Here is a 17,451-nt window from a genome sequence, read left to right on the forward strand (position 1 = left end):
AGACCCCTTGCCTTTTTACAAATGTTACGTTACAAACTTATTCTAAAATTAAACTACCCACAATACCCCATAATGACAAAGCAAAAACAGGTTTAGAAATTTTGGCAAATTTATTACAAATAAAAAACAAATACCTTATTTACATACGTATTCAGACCCTTTCCTATGAGACTCAAAACTAAGCTCAGGTGCATCTGTGTCCACCTGTGGTAAATTCAATTGATTGGACTATATAAAAAGGTCCCACAGTTGACAGTGCAAGTCAGAGAAACAACCAAGCCATGAGGTCGAAGGAATTGTCCATAAAGAACACAGTGGCCTCAAGCCACCAAGCCTCTTCCTAGAGCTGGCCAGCCTGGCCAAACTGAACAATCGGAGAAGAAGGGCCTTGGTCAGGGAGGTGACCAAGAACCCAATGGTCACTCTGACAGAGCTCCAGAGTTCCTCTGTGGAGATGGGACAACCTTCCAGAAGGACAGCCATCTCTGCAGCACTCCACCAATCAGGCCTTTATGACAAGAGTGGCCAGACGGAAGCTACTCCTCAGTAAAAGGCACATGACAGCCCAGTTGGAGTTTGCCAAAAGGCACCTAAAGGACTCTCAGACCATGAGAACAAGATTCTCTGGTCTGATGAAACCAAGATTGAACTCTTTGGCCTGAATACCAAGTGTCACATATGGAGGAAACCAGGCACCACCCCTACGGTGAAGCATGGTGGTGGCAGAATCATGCTGTTGGGATGTTTTTCAGCAGCAGGGACTGGGAGACTAGTCAGGATCGAGGGAAAGACGAACGAAGCAAAGTACAGAGAGAGTCTTGATGAAAACCTGCTCCAGAGTGCTCAGGACCTCAGACTGGGGCGAAGGTTCACATTCCAACAGGATAACGACCCTATGCACACAGCCAAGATAATGCTCGAGTGGCATTAGGACAAGTCTCTGAATGTCCTTGAGAGGCCCAGCCAGAGCCCGGACTTAAACTCAATCGGACATCTCTGGAGACCTGAAAATAGCTGTGCAGCAACTCTGGGGTCTGAATAGTTTCCGAATGCACTGTATATACTGGTGTTACACCCGAGCTTATGGCGGGAATCAGTTAAATCACACGCTGTCGACAATGTGCAAATTTCCGATTGAGCCGACATGCAGCATTTACCATAAATGCCGTCTCCACGAACTTGGGAACATTGCCTTTAAATAGCGCATTGTCGACAATGCTTAAACGGATTGCCTTAGAGTCCCAGCCTTAGTCCTTTTTGTGGGATTTCCTTAAGACAAAACAAAACAAAAATCACACACTACCTGGTTTGCTATGTTGGGGGACCACAATCTTGCAACAAATATGTATTATTTTGAAACATTCATTGCCTTTAAAAAAAGGCACCATATGTACACGCCTGTACAATACTATACAAAGGACTTAAACTCATGAAACACATACACAATGCAAGGTATTTCAGTTTTGTGTTGACAGACACATACAGTACGACCCTGGTCATCTCATTCAGTCAACTGTTCCTCACTCTGTTTATCTACGTCACAATGCCTTGCTCAGTTTAAGAGGGGGACTCGATTCAGGAGTTGGAGTATGTGTTTTTCAGTGCTGGGGTTGCGTTTACTCTAAACTGCAAATCAGGAACTGCATTGCTATCTCAGCCAGACATACCGTGTCCAGTTGAAGTGAGAGGACATGAAACGACATTGACCCAGACTGTGGTGTCCTTTGTTACCTTAATCAACTGGGACATGACCATGGATAGGGGGTACCAATCAGTTGTACTCCATCCAGAGTCATCCGCAGGTGCTCCCTGCTACTCATTTCTTCATCTTCAGGTCAGCTTCTATGGCACAACGGCGCCCCCTGGTGCCCCCATCCTGTAGAAGCACAGAGAGGAGATGGGTTCTGGTCCAAACTCTGGTCCAAACTCATCACCCTAGACAACACCGGACAGACTGGCCCTCATATTTAGTGTTTGTTTGAACATGATAGGAAACATGGTTCAACATTTAGATTCAATGCAACTTGCAAACACATGGGTCAATTAGCTTGTGTGCATGAAAGTTAGCGAGCCAATTTGTATTTCTTTGCCTGCGTGTGTTTTTAGGAGCGTATGTGTGTGAGAGAGAAAGAGAGAGAGAAAGAGAGGAAATTTAAGAAAGAATACTATAGAGTAGGGGTATTCAATTTGCCTGTCTACCCATCCACAACGTTCCGGCCAAACGCCACTCCCGCTAATGTTTCTTCTCGAATGCGAACCCATTCTGACCGCTCTGATTGGTCCCCAGAAACCAATGGGCTGGGCCAGAGCCGGCCTACACGAATCACGTCATTTTTGACGACAGCACAAACAACTTCCCAGATAGCAGGTTCAGCATGGAGCGATCGATAAGAGCAACGAAAATCAAATTCAGGATGAGTCGTCAGGCAAGTATTCAATCTGACTTGGGGCCAGAATGCAAATACCCCAGCTGTCGTCTTGCAGCTCGTAACCTGCAGACTGGGTACTTACAAAGAGAGAGAGAAGGAAGGCAGGAGAGGCCATGGGGACACTGTCCTGTGAGAGGACAGAGGATAGTCAGAGAGAGGGAACAAAGACACACAGAACAAGGAAGTCGTGGAGCACACACAGTGACGACACGCTGACGACACACTCCAAAAGAAAAAAGAACTGCATAAAAATAAATACAAAAAGACAGACCCCCTCCAAAAAGATTGAGAAATGAGGTGCATCATATACAGAAAAACGTGGAGGGTATAAAATAAGTGAACACCACCGGTCATGGACACTATAAATACTGTATAGAATATAAACCTGTGGGAACTCATACTGAAGCAGGATCCATCTTCTCACAGGAGTGGTCCAACAACTGACCCAACTCCTTTACTTAAACGCAGGTGGGTAACCAATTCCTCACTTGGATTGTGAAGATATCGTTGGAGCCTTTTTGTTGTTGTTGTTGTTGTTGTTGTCTCCTAAGCATTCCATCTTAAAACGTGAGCTCCAAAATGCAACAACATGTACCATGTGACTTTTGGCCAAATATGAATATTCTGTAAATAACTTTAGTTTCAAATACTATAATACTCGTAGCAAAAATATGTATCTTTGATTTACAATCTGTAGAAACGACGAGAATAGAGAGGTTCAGAACTTTCGTGAAACATCACAGTGGAAAAATATGCATCGGCTAGAAATCAAAACTGGACGAGATAGAGAAAGATGGGAGGGCTTTTATTTATTTTATTTATTTAACCTTTATTTAACCAGGTAGGCAAGTTGAGAACAAGTTCTCATTTACAATTGCGACCTGGCCAAGATAAAGCAAAGCAGTTCGACAGATAAAACGACACAGAGTTACACATGGAGTAAAAACAAACATACAGTCAATAATGCAGTATAAACAAGTCTATATACAATGTGAGCAAATGAGGTGAGAAGGGAGGTAAAGGCAAAAAAGGCCATGATGGCAAAGTAAATACAATATAGCAAGTAAAATACTGGAATGGTAGTTTAGCAATGGAAGAATGAGCAAAGTAGAAATAAAAAATAATGGGGTGCAAAGGAGCAAAATAAATAAATAAATTAAAATTAAATACAGTTGGGAAAGAGGTAGTTGTTTGGGCTAAATTATAGGTGGGCTATGTACAGGTGCAGTAATCTGTGAGCTGCTCTGACAGTTGGTGCTTAAAGCTAGTGAGGGAGATAAGTGTTTCCAGTTTCCGAGATTTTTGTAGTTCGTTCCAGTCATTGGCAGCAGAGAACTGGAAGGAGAGGCGGCCAAAGAAAGAATTGGTTTTGGGGGTGACTAGAGAGATATACCTGCTGGAGCGTGTGCTACAGGTGGGAGATGCTATGGTGACCAGCGAGCTGAGATAAGGGGGGACTTTACCTAGCAGGGTCTTGTAGATGACATGGAGCCAGTGGGTTTGGCGACGAGTATGAAGCGAGGGCCAGCCAACGAGAGCGTACAGGTCGCAATGGTGGGTAGTATATGGGCCATTGGTGACAAAACAGATTGCACTGTGATAGACTGCACCCAATTTGTTGAGTAGGGTATTGGAGGCTATTTTGTAAATGACATCGCCAAAGTCGAGGATTGGTAGGATGGTCAGTTTTACAAGGGTATGTTTGGCAGCATGAGTGAAGGATGCTTTGTTGCGAAATAGGAAGCCAATTCTAGATTTAACTTTGGATTGGAGATGTTTGATATGGGTCTGGAAGGAGAGTTTACAATCTAACCAGACACCTAAGTATTTGTAGTTGTCCACGTATTCTAAGTCAGAGCCGTCCAGAGTAGTGATGTTGGACAGGCGGGTAGGTGCAGGTAGCGATCGGTTGAAGAGCATGCATTTAGTTTTACTTGTATTTAAGAGCAATTGGAGGCCACGGAAGGAGAGTTGTATGGCATTGAAGCTTGCCTGGAGGGTTGTTAACACAGTGTCCAAAGAAGGGCCGGAAGTATACAGAATGGTGTCGTCTGCGTAGAGGTGGATCAGGGACTCACCAGCAGCAAGAGCGACCTCATTGATGTATACAGAGAAGAGAGTCGGTCCAAGAATTGAACCCTGTGGCACCCCCATAGAGACTGCCAGAGGTCCGGACAGCAGACCCTCCGATTTGACACACTGAACTCTATCAGAGAAGTAGTTGGTGAACCAGGCGAGGCAATCATTTGAGAAACCAAGGCTGTCGAGTCTGCCGATGAGGATATGGTGATTGACAGAGTCGAAAGCCTTGGCCAGATCAATGAATACGGCTGCACAGTAATGTTTCTTATCGATGGCGGTTAAGATATCGTTTAGGACCTTGAGCGTGGCTGAGGTGCACCCATGACCAGCTCTGAAACCAGATTGCATAGCAGAGAAGGTATGGTGAGATTCGAAATGGTCGGTAATCTGTTTGTTGACTTGGCTTTCGAAGACCTTAGAAAGGCACGGTAGGATAGATATAGGTCTGTAGCAGTTTGGGTCAAGAGTGTCCCCCCCTTTGAAGAGGGGGATGACCGCAGCTGCTTTACAATCTTTGGGAATCTCAGACGACACGAAAGAGAGGTTGAACAGGCTAGTAATAGGGGTGGCAACAATTTCGGCAGATAATTTTAGAAAGAAAGGGTCCAGATTGTCTAGCCCGGCTGATTTGTAGGGGTCCAGATTTTGCAGCTCTTTCAGAACATCAGCTGAATGGATTTGGGAGAAGGAGAAATGGGGAAGGCTTGGGCGAGTTGCTGTTGGGGGTGCAGTGCTGTTGTCCGGGGTAGGAGTAGCCAGGTGGAAAGCATGGCCAGCCGTAGAAAAATGCTTATTGAAATTCTCAATTATGGTGGATTTATCAGTGGTGACAGTGTTTCCTATCTTCAGTGCAGTGGGCAGCTGGGAGGAGGTGTTCTTATTCTCCATGGACTTTACAGTGTCCCAGAACTTTTTTGAGTTAGTGTTGCAGGAAGCAAATTTCTGCTTGAAAAAGCTAGCCTTGGCTTTTCTAACTGCCTGTGTATAATGATTTCTAGCTTCCCTGAACAGCTGCATATCACGGGGGCTGTTCGATGCTAATGCAGAACGCCATAGGATGTGGGTTGAGGGTAGCTGAAGGCTGGGCCTAAAAACAAACAAACGATAACTATTGTAAAATATACCGTCTGTAGGAACTGGAAGTAGAAGCCTAAGTATTGCTATCCATTAGTTTACTCCAAATATATAACACATATGGAATCATGCAACCAAAAAAAAGTGTTGAACAAATCAAAAATATATGTTATATTTGCAATTCTTCAAAGTAGCCAACCTTTGACTTGATGACAACTTTGGACACTCTTTGGCATTCTCTCAACCAACCAGCTTCATGAGGTAGTCACCTGGAATGCATTTCAATTAACAGGTGTGCCTTGTTAAAAGTTAATTTGGGGAATTTCTTTCCTTCTTAAATTTGTTTGAACCAATCAGTTGTGTTGTGACAAGGTAGGGTTGGCATATAGAAGATTTACCAAATAGGTCTAAGACCAAGTCCATATTATGGCAAGAACAGATCAAATAAGCAAAGAGAAATGACAGTCCATCATTACTTTAAGACATGAAGGCCAGTCAATGTGGAACATTTCAAGAACTTTGAAAGTTTCTTCAAGTGCAGTTGTAAAAACCATCAAGCGCTATGATGAAACTGGCTCTCATGAGGAGCGCCCTAGGAAAGGAAGACCCAGAGTTACCTCTGCTGCAAAGGATAAATTCATTTGAGTTACCAACCTCAGATTAGAGCCCAAATAAATGCTTCAGAGTTCAAGTAACAGACACATCTCAACATCAACTGTTCAGAGGAGACTGCGTGAACCAGGCCTTCATGGTCGAATTGCTTCAAAGAAACCACTTGAGCCAAGAAACACGAGCAATGGACATTAGACCGGTGGTAATCTGTCCTTTGGTCTGATGAGTCCAAATTTGAGATTTTTGCTTCCAACTGCCGGGTCTTTGTGAGACGCAGAGTGATGATCTCTGCATGTGTGCTTCCTACCGTGAAGCAAGGATGAGGTGTGATGGTGTGGGGGGGCTTTGTTGGTGACACTGTCTGTGATTTATTTAGAATTCAAGGCACACTTAACCAGCATGGCTACCACAGCATTCTGCAGCGATACGCCATCCCATCTGGTTTGCGCTTAGTGGGACTATCATTTGTTTCTCAACCAGACAATGACCCAAAACACACCTCCAGGCTGTGTAAGGGCAATTTGACCAAGAAGGAGAGTGATGGAGTGCTGTATCAGATGACCTGGCCTCCACAATCACCCAACCTCAACCCAATTGAGATGGTTTGGGATGAGTTAGACCGCAGAGTAAAGGAAGAGCAGCCAACAAGTGCTCAGCATATGTGAGAACTCCTTCAAGACTGTTGGAAAAGCATTCCAGATGAAGCTGGTTGAGAGAATGCCAAGAGTGTGCAAAGCTGTCATCAAGGCAAAGGGTGGCTACTTTGAAGAATCTCGAATATAAATATATTTTTTGGTTTAACACCTTTTCTGTTACTACATTATTCCATATGTCTTATTTCATAGTTTTGATGTCTTCACTATTAGTCTTTATTAAAAATAAAGAAAAACCTTTGAATGAGTAGGTGTGTGTTTAAACATAAAGGGGGATTGGAAATGATGCAGACAATTACACTGATAGAAGCCACAATCTATGTGCAATATTAAAGCTGATCCAAAAAATACTATAATACAAATTTAATCTGCAACACTAAATCCAAAACAACTCATTCTAAACCCCCCCACCCCTAAACCTTGAGCCTCTCTCCTGCTTTGAGACTATCTATCAGCCAGAGACACTGGAGAGGAACACAAGGTTGGAGCGCTGCCATGGCTATGTTTTTACACACATTGATGGAGTGAAGTGGGGTACACACACACACACACACACACACACACACACACGACAGACACACACACACGACAAACACACGACACAGATACAAACACAGATCAATGAAGCTAACAAAAAGCTAACACACACACAAGCATAGAAACAGAGGCAGTGAAAAGATGAAGAATGAAGGATGAGAAAGAAAATATCAGTGTGTGTGTGTGTGTGTGTATCAGATTGACAGTTGAGAGAAATTTAACCAGATTACATATGCATAGCCTTACCTACACTTTCACCAGTATCCCTGACATTGATTGGTACTCTACTGGTTCTGACCTTGTATACAGTGTAGTTTTTGGTGTGTATTTATTTTATATGACTTAGTATTACTGCATGTTGAGGAAGAGCTTGCAAAGCAAGCATTTCACACCCCTGTTAACACCTGCTGTATCCTGTGCACGTGACAAATCAACTTTGATTTGATTTCAACGGCGTGGACTCGCAAGGGATCTTTGTCTCGCGCTGTCTCTATATCTGCACAGTTATGGGTGCGGTGCGTGCGTTTGACTATTTTGTGTTTTTTGTCTGTAATGCAATTCAACAGCATTAGCAGTATTATCGGAGGGAGTCAGGTTCCTATCTACTATCATGAGTTCATCACCATCTAAGCCCATGAAGCCCACCAACTGTATGGTCTCCATCGAGGGCAACTCAGAATGGAGACTAGAGAAGGATGTCAGTGGGGAAATGGATAAAATTAAAACCGAAGCACATGTTCATGCATTAGGAAAACACCCATGACTGGCATACATGGCACCCCTCCTATAAGATCTAGGAGTGTGTTTAGCTGCCTTCCAAAGGTAAGAGACTTGTGTCCTCTCCTTTCCTCTGCAGTTAAACAGAACCCTAATCTGTCGCTTCTTGCATCCCCAAATCCTCACTTTCCTTTCCTCTCCTAGACTCTCCATTCCTAATACTCTCTCCTCTCCTCCCACCCCCTATCTAAAGACCCTCCGTCCTGTGCGGTCCCACTGAGAGGAGCACCTTGTCCGAGGGGTCCTGCTTGCGGGTGCTCTCCCGGCCCCTCAGGCTCTTGGCGCTGACGCCCGACTCGGAGGTCTGCATGATGAGCTGTGTGGCCAGGAACTGCTGGATCTGCTCCAGGACGTCCCTCTGCATCTCCAGGGCCATGTGGAACACATCATGGTCACAGCTGTTGTACATCACCGCGTTCTGGAACATCAGCATGATGTCCCGCTGGAACTCTGCCGTGGTGCGGATCAGACCGGTCTCAATGCTCTTCTTAATGGTGGACAGGTCCATGGGCCTGGAGCGGAGGAGAACGGAGATGGCCAGAGTGTCCAACAGGTCCATGGGCCTGGGGCGGAGGAGAACGGAGCTGGTCAGAGTGTCCAACAGGTCCATGGGCCTGGGGCGGAGGAGAACGGAGATGGTCAGAGTGTCCAACAGGTCCATGGGCCTGGGGCGGAGGAGAACGGAGATGGTCAGAGTGTCCAACAGTTCCATGGGCCTGGGGCGGAGGAGAACGGAGATGGTCAGAGTGTCCAACTGGTCCATGGGCCTGGGGCGGAGGAGAACGGAGATGGTCAGAGTGTCCAACAGTTCCATGGGCCTGGGGCGGAGGAGAACGGAGATGGTCAGAGTGTCCAACTGGTCCATGGGCCTGGGGCGGAGGAGAACGGAGATGGTCAGAGTGTCCAACAGGTCCATGGGCCTGGGGCGGAGGAGAACGGAGATGGTCAGAGTGCCCAACAGGTCCGACCAAGCCAGCAGAGAAAGCGCCTGTCGCCTGTGTCAGTGGTCAGTGCTTACCTGTGCACAATACTATGATACCCCGGGGAAATGTCATCAGTCACAGGAACACATTAGCATACCTGCGCCAGAAAAACAGCAAGGGCATCACTTTCAAAAGCTCAAATGAGAGGCAGGCTGCATGGTCCTACTGTAGCCCTGGGTTCCATGAGCCAGCTTGTTACCTGTGATTGGCGGCTGCTCGCCATACCAGCATGATGGCTTTCCTCCAGATCTTCTGAGCCTGTCTGGCCTCCTGGTCCTCACTGCACATCGAACTGCATAGACCAAGAAAGGGAAGAAGGCGTTTTGACGTGATATAGACATGCTTGGTGGTGTGTGTGTGTGCGCGTGTGAGACTCACAACTTGGAGGAGGCAGGGCTGCTGGGGATAGAGTCTGCGGTGGTGTGGAGCTTCAGAGAGGAGGCTGTGTGCAGACTATAGCTGTTCTCTTTAGTCTCTCCTCTACGTCGCTCCCCCTCCTCTTCCTCCTTCACACGCAACACGGGTACAGAGACTGAGTTAGATACCTACAGTAGAAAAGAGGAGAATCCTTTGTCCTCCTGATACTGAGCAAATTCCGCTAATCGGAGTATCTCGCACAGGCTTTGAAAAAGGACCTGCTAGTGTATACTTCCTCTTCCAATTATGTGTGGGAGGTCAATTTAACAAAAAACTATCTACCAAATCAATTCATTTGAAAATGTTGATTACTTCTTCTTGTCATTACCATTCACCTGATGATTCACCATTTACTGCTGAGGTCCTGACCTGTTGCACCCTCTACAACCACTGTGATTATTATTTGATCCTGCTGCTCATCTATGAACGTTTGAACATCTTGGAGAACAACCTGGCCTTAATGGCCATGTACATTTATAATCTCCACCCAGCACAGCCAGAAGAGCCTGGTTCCCCTCTGGGTTTCTTCCCAGGTTCCTGCCTTTCTAGGGAGTTTTTCCTAGCCACCGTGCTTCTACATTGGCATTGCTTGCTGTTTGGGGTTTTAGGCTGGGTTTCTGTATAAGCACTTAGTGGCATCTGCTGATGTAAAAAAGGCTTTATAAATTAATGTGATTGATAATAAGACAGGACTTTTTTGTTGTTAACTTATGATGGGGTTCCCTGGGTCGCCTGGGCGGGGGTCCCTTGGCAAGAAAATGTTGAAGAGCCCCGTTCTAACAAAAGGAAAACAGGTCTCAGCTCAAGTCTGTTCTCTCTTCAGTGGAACGTGTACCTTGGAGTGTCCTCTTGTCATGGAGCCACCCTCAGAGTCTGAGGGAAAAGAGAGAGAGAGAGAAACAGGCAGTCATGCTAAGTACACAACAGGTTGATTTTGGCATCTTGTATGGCTGTCAGTTTGATGTGCCAGGGCTAGGAGTGTGTGTATACCTGCGTGTGGTGTGTCAGCTCCTTGCTGCATCCACTCTTCACTCTCACACTTGATGGTGGCATGGGGAGAGACAGGGCTTCCTTCCCCATTGGCCCCGCACATGACCCCATGCTGCAGACGAGCGCCAATAGGCTGGCTGTGCTCCAGCATCATAGACGAGCAGGAGGGAGAAAGGCCACTGATGCCCAGGGGGTGTGTGTACCCTGAGGTACAGCTGTTCTGGCTGTCACATGCAGAGGCCCCACCCCGTGTCTCCAGGCTCTCCCTCTTCACCTCCAGACTGCCGTGGAGGGGGGAGGAGTAGGAGGAGGCTTGTGGGGCCCGTGTGGGGGTGGCAGGGTTAGACTCAGGAGGCTTGAAGGGCCCGGGCTCCCAGGGGGGGCCAGACAGGGCGTCTCCTCACACAGGGACAGAGCGGCCTCCACTGCAGCCGCATCCAAAGCTTCTGCATTCTCATCACCCTATAGGGTGAGAGATTAGAGCCGGTCACCTCATTTTTACATTTTTTTGTCATTTAGCAGGACACTCTAATCCAGAGTGACTTCCAGAAGCAATTAGGGTTATGTGCTTTGCTCAAGGGAACATAAACTGATTTTTCACCAAGTCTGCTCTGGGATTCGAACCAATGACCTTTCGGTTACTGGCCCAATGCACTTAAAACGCTAGCCTACCTGCACCACTTCAAAACACCTCAGAAAGACCTATTATGTAGTTATTATTAGAGATAAGGCTGATATAACTATGGCTTTATAGGCAGAACAGGTATCCATCAACGTTTTTAGGTGCACGAGGCGGAGGACGAGCACCTTATCCTCAATGATGGCGATGATGTCCCCCACTGTCTCCAGGTCCAATTCATCTCCCATGTAGGGCACCGTCACTAGGCCCTCTTCTGTCCCCTCCTCTGGGCCAGACGGGGAGGCCTCCACCTCATCCCTGCCTATATACAGACACACACACACACACACACACACACATATATATATATATGTAGTATTAACAGCCTTATAATATGATTCATATTCAATCTCTGCATAAAGACAACAGATGGAGGACATGATCATGGTGACAGGCTTCACGTTCATGTCGGAGGAGATGAGATGGAATGAGATGCCATGTACAGTAGTGTGGTGGTCAGTTGAAAAGACGCAGAAAAGATGCTGGGCCTCCGTGATGACGAGAAAAGAAGGAAGAGGACCTGTATAAAAGCAGAGGGAGGGAACGGGAGAGACCTGTGTGTAGTGAGGCGGGGGAGTCCATAGTGGGGGGTGCAACAGCAGTGAGAAGGGCACTGGAGGAGTCTGTGCTGCTGGCCAAGGAGCCCAGCTGAGCTGAGAACTGAGGCCCGGCCTCCAGCAGACGAGAGAATGTAGGGGCACCTAGCGCACACGGACACACACACATAAACACGCAAAGCGCACAGAGCCTTGATCTATAATCACAAATGCCACGCTAAGCAATACAACGTTTTTACTATTTGACTACCTAAGTTTAGCAAACGCATACAGTGCCTTGCGAAAGTATTCGGCCCCCTTGAACTTTGCGACCTTTTGCCACATTTCAGGCTTCAAACATAAAGATATAAAACTGTATTTTTTTGTGAAGAATCAACAACAAGTGGGACACAATCATGAAGTGGAACGACATTAATTGGATATTTCAAACTTTTTTAACAAATCAAAAACTGAAAAATTGGGCGTGCAAAATTATTCAGACCCCTTAAGTTAATACTTTGTAGCGCCACCTTTTGCTGCGATTACAGCTGTAAGTCGCTTGGGGTATGTCTCTATCAGTTTTGCACATCGAGAGACTGACATTTTTTCCCATTCCTCCTTGCAAAACAGCTCGAGCTCAGTGAGGTTGGATGGAGAGCATTTGTGAACAGCAGTTTTCAGTTCTTTCCACAGAAACTGTACATGGACAGGTACACATCTGCAAACATTCTAGAAGCAAGCTTTCTGCTGGGTGTTTATGCAATGGCACAAGTGTGTGTGTGTGTGTGTGTGTGTGTGTGTGTGTGTGTGTGTGTGTGTGTGTGTGTGTGTGTGTGTGTGTGTGTGTGTGTGTGTGTGTGTGTGTGTGTGTGTGTGTGTGTGTGTGTGTGTGTGTGTACCTGTTGCTAGACAGCCAGGAAGAATGGAGCCTGTGAGCTGTAGGTCATGTGCTATTGTCATATTACCAGGCAGGTCACCATCTCCAACCTATAAGGCAAACACAGCACCTCTGTAACTGCAACAGGAATCATCTGACGATGAGTCTGAGATGGGTCGTTACATGTGGATGTTTTTCAATAGTATGGAAGTGAACAATCCCTATGGCATAATATAGTGTTTCCTCTCGGACATACCAGTCTGGGGCTTGTGGGTATGAAACTGCCTTTCTTCAGTAGCTCAGAGAGGAGAGGGGATGGTGGTGGCGTGGCTTTCTGGCCCAAGAGCTTCTTTTGTGGGGAGTCATCCAGAAGAGTGCCCAGGCCTGACTCTGCACCAACTATCCCACAGGCCTCAGTCAGGGGCATGAACCCTGCTGCTTCTGGGGTCTATGGAGAGGAAGGGGACAATGAAGTTGGGAAAAAGGAAAAGGAGGGATATAACATGCAAGGGAGTAGGGCAGGCAGACCGAAGAAAAGGCATTTCGTGTAGCATGTGGCAGCACATCAAATTGACAATGACAAATTGACAAAAACAGAATGTTTTTATTGAACTCCAATCATCTCTCTACCTGCCCCTGCCCCTGCCCCGTTCCCCTGTAGCTGACAGGGACTCACAGTCACTGAGGTGCTGGGGTCCTCGGGTGTGCTCTGGGGTATGTCCCCTTGGCAGAACTCGAGGCTTGGCGAGCCGCACCCCGGGGGAGAGCGCACGGTCACACTGGGCACTCGTTTAGGGGTGTTCTTCACCGCCTGTCTGGCTGGAAGGGGGGTGGGGCGTCGGGGTGAGACTGTTCTTAGTTTGACCAATCACACTACAGTTGAGCCACTAATGACTTTGACCCGCGTTTGTGGCTGTGTACACATCCATCTCAGCCTTAGACATACTTTCTGATGGAGCTCCTCATCCAAACCCCTTGGCATGATATTTATTTCAACATCCCCTGTGGGTTTATTGAATCATTCAACAAACATAAAACGCATCTGAATCAACCTGTATACTTCCTGGTATATTGAGTTCTACAAGGTCTGGAATAAGACTGATACAAAGGGGTGACCAAGGAGCAATAGAAGGAAATAGTGTTATGTTTACTGAGCAGGTAAAGGAAAGCTACAGGCAAAAGCAGCTTGTGGTGTGCATGAAGTGGGTTATCTTTTACCTAGATAGGCTGTATCTATGGCCTTTCTTTTCACGTCTGCCTCCTCCTCTTCCTGTTTCTTCTTCCTGACAGGCACAGAAAGTCATTTTCCCCCCCCAGAAAAACACAAATAGATACAGGTAATGAGATACAGAAATAGTAACAGAAAGTCTCATACTGCACAATCTCTCCCCATAGCTCCTCAAGTTTGGAGTCCAGGTGCCCGGCTTGGATCAGCTCTGCCTCTTTCTTCAGCTTCCTGTGAATGCAGCAGACCAACAGTTGACATCAGTGTTGGGTCAATAAAGTAGCAGCAAAGATCTACCGAAGGCCGTGAGTCTCTTGAATAGATAGTCCCACCTCGATCAGAGATAGCACAAAGCCCGTGTACCTGTGCTTCTCCTGTGTGTCTCTGATCAAGCGCTTCAGCTCCTCAATCCTCTCTGCCGTGAGCCTGCGCACGATCACATCCTCCACCGTCTCCACCACCTCGCCTTTCTCACCCCGCTTCCGTCTGGCGAGAGATACCCGCGTCATGAACATAACCCAGACAAGATCATGTCATCCATAAACCATTAGCTGCCTCCTTCAGACTAACACACTAGCCACACTATCCGTGTTCTCCGACTCCCTCTGGTCGTAGGAAATGCAACAGCAGGACCATCACAGATCCAGTCGCACACAGGAAAAGACATCGACATAAACGGTGACTGCTGTGCTCACTTTGGAGTCTCTGTCGTCTCCAGGAGCTCTGAGTACTGGGAGGCACAGTGCTAGATGAAAAAGAGAGCAATAGGGAGAGAGAAGAGTAAGCCAGTTATTTCCTTGAATTCAACTGGCTGCATATACACTGAGTGAACAAAACATTAAGAACACCTTCCTAATATTGAGTTGCACCACCCCCTTTTGCCCTCAGAACAGACTCAATTTGTCGGGGCATGGACTCTACAAGGTGTCGAAAGCGTTCCACAGGGACGATGGCCCATGTTGACTCCAATGCTTCCCACAGTTGTGTCAAGTTGGCTCGATGTCCTTTGGGTGGTGGACCATTCTTGATGCACACGGGAAACTGTTGAGAGTGAAACACACAGCAGCGTTGCAGTTCTTGACACAAACTGGTACCAACTACCATACCCCGTTCAAAGGCACTTAAATATTTTGTCTTGCCCATTCACCCTCTGAAAGGCACACACACAATCCATGTCTCAATTGCCTTTGGGCTTAAAAACCCTTCTTGATCCGGTCTCCTCCCACTCATCTACACTGATTGAAGTGGATTTAACAAGTGACATTAATAAGGGATCATAGCTTTCAGTCAGTCTATGTCATGGAAAGAGCAGGTGTTCATAATGTTTTGTACACTCAGTTTATTGACAATCCAGGGCAGTGGAAGAGGACAATGATGGAAAATGAACAGGGCTCGGGAAAGTACAGTTAATATGCAAAGTACCAGTGTTTCCCCGAGGATTATTTTCAGCAGCAGTGGAAAAGTTAGTGTGAGGAGGGCGGGGCTGTGGGCGTGACCATCAGTGCCGTTTTAGAGGCCCTCCTCTTGGCAGCAGAGACCAAATGTTGCCGTTTTAAAGCTAATTGCCTGCAATTCTACATATTCTTCCATGGCTTATGTCATGTTTTTATGCTATCTGAGTGACTCAAACATTATAATTAAATCAATCCCATGCCATGGCATTTTTTATTTTATTTTAGATTCTCCTCAACTGTCTAGTTTTTATTTTGATAATTGTTAGTTCTCAAAGATGATCTTGTTTAAAAACATATTGGTCAATTACATTTTCTATATACTTTATATCTTGTTTTAGTTGTTTAACTTTACGCTGAAAACATGTAACCAATCCCAAAAATTATTATCTAAAATAAAATTTAAATTTAAAAATTAAAACAGCGGTGTACTGTTGTTAAATGTATATAGGCGAACCGTTGAAGGACGCATGCCACCAATCTCACTCAATCAACCCTTTTGGCAAGAGTCCATAGGGTTACTGCATTGTGGGCACCAAGGCTAATATATTTTAGATGCTATCATCAGGTTCTTGTTTGTTCATGGTGTTCATCTATTGAAGCATAGCCTACCTTTTGTGAGAACCAGTCAGGGGGTCGTCCTGCGTCTGCAAATAGTTTGATGGCTCGACTGACAGACACCCTGTGGGTATGGATATCCTATATTTACATCATCACAATCCTATTCGACTGACCAGTTCTATTCGAAAATCTTTCCTCACATAATCAATTGCCTGACAATTACCCTATTGCTTGTCTCCATTAATGGAAGTCTTACTCAGTGAAAGTTGGTGGCTGGCTAAGATTAGACTGGTCTGTCCAAAAAAATTATTTGTGTAACATGATGTAGGTCGACAAGCGTGCTGCATTACCAGTTCTGGTCCCCACTCTTCATGACAGAGGTGGCCAAGCACAGCTTCTCCCTCACCGACCATGCCTCCGTTGGCCCCATGGCAAGCAACTTGTGTTCTGCAGTGGACAGGGGGGGACGCCCACTTATTAGTCAGGACAGGTAATATATGTTTATAATCACATTATATTTTACAGGTCAGGATGTCCCAAGATCCTGCAAAACAAATCCCATTGTGTTAACTAACAATTATAAAAGAAGATCTCAGATAAATAACTAAAGAAGGTTAGGCCACTCAGAATACCAAGACTCTACCCCATGTACGGACAGGTGAAAATAAATGTTGCACTAGTCAGAGCTAGCCACCACCTTGAGAGCAGTGTTACGAAATGCCATACGAATATTTCAAAAGTCATGAAGCACCCATAGCAACACCTTTCTAAGCGGACATATGAAACTATTAACTTCCGCACAAATACGCACAAGCACATACCAGCAATGTTTTGCTGGTGACTTACTATAGCTAACTAGCGAGCTTCTGCTAACTGGTCAGCTAACGAAGAGAAGAGTGAGCCATTCTTAGCTCGTGCTAGCAGGGGTAGGCTTGTAAGAATTGACCGATCTGCAATGCCGTACAACTTTAGATCAATTGCATGACTATCGTGTGCAAACGGTTCATGAACACTTTGGATGCCATGCATTAAAAAAAGCATATACAGTATCTAATTTGACAGCAGGCTCATTTACTCACTTCCCACCCCGCTCGCCATCTTCTGGTCATACAATTACTCCACCCACCCAATATGACTCAGTACAGTATAAGCCAAATTAGATCATTCAGATGAAAAAGGGAATAAGGGAAATGTTAGTTTTGCGTAGACTCACTGTGGCTGCCGCTGTGTAGAAGTAATAAGTACATTTACTGAACAATTTCCAGCACCATAGTGATGTGTTTGATAACTATTCGTTTATAAACTCATGTGGTCCCGTACTGACACATCGGGGGATTAGCTCAAATGGTAGAGCGCTCGCTTAGCATGCGAGAGGTAGCGGGATCGATGCCCGCATCCTCCACATGTTTTTGTGAATTAAAAAATGCCCACCTTGTATTGATGTCGCATCTTAATAAGATAACTACCCTGGCCCGTGTACAGTTAATTTTTAAAATTGCTATTCCTCTCTGTAAGGAAGAGGTCGGGATTCGGGACATTTGGTACAGGTAGTGTGTGGCTGTGTGCTT

General features: G+C 46.0%; 1 non-coding gene and 1 pseudogene across 1 annotated transcript; one reads left to right on the plus strand and one right to left on the minus strand.

Annotated features, from left to right (window-relative positions):
• Positions 1 to 966: 966 nt before the first annotated feature.
• Positions 967 to 16,985, minus strand: LOC109872721 (bromodomain-containing protein 8-like; annotated as a pseudogene).
• Positions 16,986 to 17,212: 227 nt separating this feature from the next.
• On the plus strand, positions 17,213 to 17,285 carry trnaa-agc (transfer RNA alanine (anticodon AGC)). The gene has a single exon. It is a non-coding gene; the product is annotated as a tRNA-Ala (tRNA).
• Positions 17,286 to 17,451: the final 166 nt, after the last annotated feature.

The sequence above is a fragment of the Oncorhynchus kisutch genome, linkage group LG28, assembly GCF_002021735.2.
Source record: "Oncorhynchus kisutch isolate 150728-3 linkage group LG28, Okis_V2, whole genome shotgun sequence".
Classification (NCBI taxonomy): Eukaryota; Metazoa; Chordata; class Actinopteri; order Salmoniformes; family Salmonidae; genus Oncorhynchus; species Oncorhynchus kisutch.